The sequence below is a fragment of the Formica exsecta genome, unplaced genomic scaffold (genome assembly GCF_003651465.1).
Source record: "Formica exsecta isolate Colony F162 unplaced genomic scaffold, ASM365146v1 scaffold71, whole genome shotgun sequence".
In the NCBI taxonomy this organism is placed as follows: domain Eukaryota; kingdom Metazoa; phylum Arthropoda; class Insecta; order Hymenoptera; family Formicidae; genus Formica; species Formica exsecta.
The window spans coordinates 603441-608137 of NW_021853477.1; positions in this window are offsets into that span (position 1 = coordinate 603441).

Below are 4697 nucleotides of genomic sequence, written 5' to 3' on the forward strand. Positions count from 1 at the left end.
ATAGAAAATTCTAGATCGTATGACTCGAATCGGTCCTTTAGTCAGGCTCGCGGTGAGCCGATATTTGCCTCGATAACAATAGCGACGACCTTGGCGTCGAAATACGCAAGATATAAATCGAAGGACTCGCGGGAACTAATAGCGGGCTTCAAGACACTCGATAAATACTCTTCCCGATATTTGAGAATTACGCTTTCTCTTCACTCTAATTACATATAACGTGTACAAGATGGTGGCTAACCATACGCAAAAAGAAGACAAAAACTACTGAGAATGACTGTGGTGTACGAGTCGCGTGACGCAGTACTTTGCGCGATCCCGAATATCGATCGCGCGGGCGTGAAAATCCCGATAATTTACAGCATACAATGATTATAAACGCGAAACTAACATTAATGACTGTCAGCGGCGGCGAAATGAATTAGAGAGAGCTTATTTTATGTAATTCGGATGAGTGCCGAGTGCCCGTCGGCCGTGCGACGTAATATACCAGAAATTCCACAAAGTTAATTCATAATACGCGTGGCTCGACAACTATTAAGGGCGCGACTCATCCGAATTAATTACCTACAATTAATCGGCAACAAAATTGGGTTGACGACGCTCGTCCCACCGGTCGGAATACTTCGCAGTTCTTTCGGATTCTGTATCGCTCGCTTATGTCCTGAGACCTGCGTCCTACCGGAAAACTCGCCGAACAGTGCCGAGCGAGAGTCCTGCAGGAGACACGCCGGCGCGATAAATAGCTATCGTGCCACCTGTGGCGCTTTCGCGTTACGCAGGGCCATCCTGCGGTCCTTGCGGTCCTTGTTATCGTCACGGCCGTATTGGTGGACTCCTCGCCCCGGAATTTCCAAAATCTGCGGTTGTTCGGCTGAGAGATGGGGATTTCCGGTAGCGTCCGATCGGTTCTCGTTCCTATCTCGTAGAATAGGTCCATGGATGAGAGTACTCTCGTCGCTCCGTCTCTGGGACTCCCTCGCTTCGTGCGGGTGGAGTGGCCGCCCCTTCGGCCGGTTCCTTCCGGCCCTTCGCATCTCTGTTCCTGCCGTAAAAGATATAAAATTACCGGCAGCGAGGTGTACTAGCAACCAAAAATGTTTTTAACATTAGAAAACTACGACCTGACGTCTCCTGCTTCCTGGGTGTCCCGGACTCCCGCTCTCGACTGTCGCTCTTCTCTCTTCCTTCCCCTTTCCGCCGGATGGGATCTTGCCGCTCAACCATGTGCCGACAACCAACTCGCGGGCTCATATCGAGCTTACATTTTCGATTGCTATATAAACGAAAGTCAGACTTCGCCGATCTGACGATCGGGCCGCTCTCTCCCTAAATTAGGAGGACACAGACCCCCGAAAAACCGCCCCCGATCGGGCCATTCGGCCCTTGTGACGGACGTCCCAAAAACGTCACGTCACAGTATATATTTATTTTCAATTATGTAGCACGTCAAATTTACGACATATGCCAAAGCTTGTGCGTTGCTTACATCTACGACTTACGTCTACGACTTACTGTTACGTTGCTATGTTCTCAGAGCCTTTTAGACTCTTGAAAGCCTCCATTTTTGATAGTATAATGTTACGTCTTAACGACGATCTTTCTCTTACTATACCTCGGTTAGTGAGAAAAGGATGGCTCTCTATTTTTATAGGGCAACCTGCGTCCATCGGCTATACCCCAGGGACGCTGAGGGTGCGAACCCATGCAGCGGATTAGCGTAACGCGGAACGAGAAGGAAACCAATTGCGAGCGTAACAAAAACTGCAGAATGCTTGCGATTGGTTCCGCTCTCGTTCCGCGTTACGCTACTCCGCTGCATGGATTTGCATCCTCTCATGTGTGTGCAAAAATGAGAGGTAGTTTCCGGCAAAGTATTTCGTTAACAACTTTTCTTAAATTTATCTTTTCAAATTATGACACAGAAGAAATTTTGCATCGTAATAAAAACGCTCTCCCGCTACGGAATAATTTGCATTACTCTAATTCGTTAATGATACTGATAGTTCGTCGCATTTGCGAGAATCCCGAAGGTCGAATGTTATGTGCTAATAAATTTGAAAGCAGCTATAAAATTTCACAAGGCTAAAAATAATATTACGCGAGTTTTACCTTATGATGCCGTATTTCCTTATGAACTAACACATGAACGCGTTAAGACAGTTTCAGGCTTACATAAAGAATATATTATTTGCGAGAAACGAGAATAAATAAAAAAAGATGAATGACATTAACGTATTTTCTTTTTTCTCTTCCTTTTGTATTATTTTACAATGTGCAAGACCCTTCAAATAATGATGACAACGGTGGCATGCGCCGCGAGCAAGTAAACTTTGCGGTTTTACAAAATTTATGAAGCATATATTTTGTAAAGATCATTAACAACGTGACATATTACTCAAGAGCTACTCCGCATGTAGCAAATAATTGACGTCTTTTGCAAAACAGCAAGTTTCAATTATTTATTAAGATTCTGTTATAATTTATACTGTATTTAAATGAGTCAGCACAGGAAAAGCGCTCTCTTTATATATATGTATTTTATATATTATACAGAGTGTCCAGTAAAGATTGTGACTTTAATATCAGATATCGTTAAACGCTTTTACTGCTTCCCAGAACAATCCATCTAATGATTATTTACTCATGTTGTGGAAAAATGCTACAAGTTCAATATAATGAATTTGATGATGATGATTCATGACTCACATTTCTATGTAATTAATTTTTTCTTATCTCCCTCCTGAACTTGTAAGCTTTATCACGATACGATTACGCAGGTATATACGTCTCGTATTCATTTTCATTTTTAGCACTATTATTAGTATAGTTTATTGCAAAAGTAATATTCGCTTAAAAATGTAATTTGTAATCAAGTATATAAATAATGACCTAATAAGAAATCAGTCAACCATTCATATATATATGTAAAATAAAAGCTAACAATGTAAAAAAACGAGAGTTGTGCAATTTATTCTTAGATATATTTATGTAATATTATATATATACAGCGTGTATCTGAAATGATGCACTAAACTTTAGGAGCATATTCTAAAGGTCAAAATAAAACTCTTTTTCCTATGAACATGGGTCCGCAAATGAACCCTCCTTCGAGCTAGAGGCCCCTAAAGTTTGGGGAAAAAATTAAAAATTGGCTGTATTTCAGAAAAAAAATAGCAGACCTTGGTTTTGACGTTACCTATTACTATAGACATAGAAAATATAGGCCGGTATTCATAGTCCGTTCTTATATTCAAGATCGTCTTAAGTGTGGTCTTGGGTCGTCTTAAGATCTCCCCCGCAATGATATGCTCGGTCCCTATATTTCTATGTCTATGCCTATTACTCTCTCTTGAGAGATAAATAAATTTGCGTTGCGAGTGTTTGGTCAATTTCACACATTTTCGAATTTTAGCTCGGAGGGGGAAATTTGTAGTTGTTAATTTAAATAATCAATATATTACACTTATAATTAAAGAAACTACAGATTTATCTTTTAAGCAAGTTCTAAATCTTTTCAATTTGTAGATTATTCTTATTCAATTTTAGGAACTACTGATACGACGGCAGTTTGTGAAAACTCAATATCTGACAACAATGAAAATAACAAAGAGAATGAGGATACTAAATGTAAAGGTAAATTGATAAAAGTATTTATTTGAGATATTTAGTGAAATCTAATGTTTAGTAATATTCTTTTTTGTGATATTAAGATCAGCATAATTGGACAAAAGAGGAGACAATGCTGTTGATAGATATTATATACATGTAAAGAAAAAGATTTCCACAGCGGAAAAAGCACAGCGAAACATTGTTGGGAGACCGTTTCCAAAGAAATGAAAAAAATGGGTTATGATATAAGTGCGCAGAAGTGTTGTATAAAATTTCAGGCAATGAAAAGAAGCGAGCCCTTTTATAGCGGTTTTTTAATCTCTCGCTGCCAATAAGTTTGAACCTCCGAGTTCGGATCGAAGATTCAACGCGGCGCCAAACTTTATTGGCCGCCCCTTAAAATATCGGCGCGAGATGATTCTCAGAGCGAGTGATAGGCCGGTGGCCCGTACGTCACGGGCTACGTCACGGCCTCGCGCGTGCCGGCAGCCGTTTGTCGCGCGGCTAACCGACAAAATTGTTTGCGTGTCGAACTTGTTTGTCACATGGGCTTTAAAAGTCAAAAAACATCAAAAAACCTTAAATAATAATACCGATAAAAATATTGTTTTTCGACTTTGATCGCGATGGAATAATAATGCGAAGCCCATGTGACAACGAAGAAATTAATTTATATGTAATTTAATGCAATCTCAAACAGTTATATTTAATCTAATTTTAAAAAATATATTTTTTTCCACAGCAAAAAGGAGAAAATTAAACATGGATACATTCCTAGAAAATTTGTTGGAAGAAAAGCGACATAAACGTGAAGCAGATGCTAAAAGACATAAGGAAAAGATGGAATAGTTCGATAATCTCAAAAATTTGTTACATAAATTAGTTGAAAAATGAGTTATTTTTATATTTTATTATGAGTTTATTTTCTTTTATTATTTTTCACATTTTTATGTTTATTTTTATTTATAGATTAGAGAAATTTAAGACTGTTGACAAAAAAATATTTAAAAGACTGACTTAAGGCTGTTAACCTATAATTTAAGACTTAAAAGCTGTTACATATGTATACGTATGTGTTCGTGTAT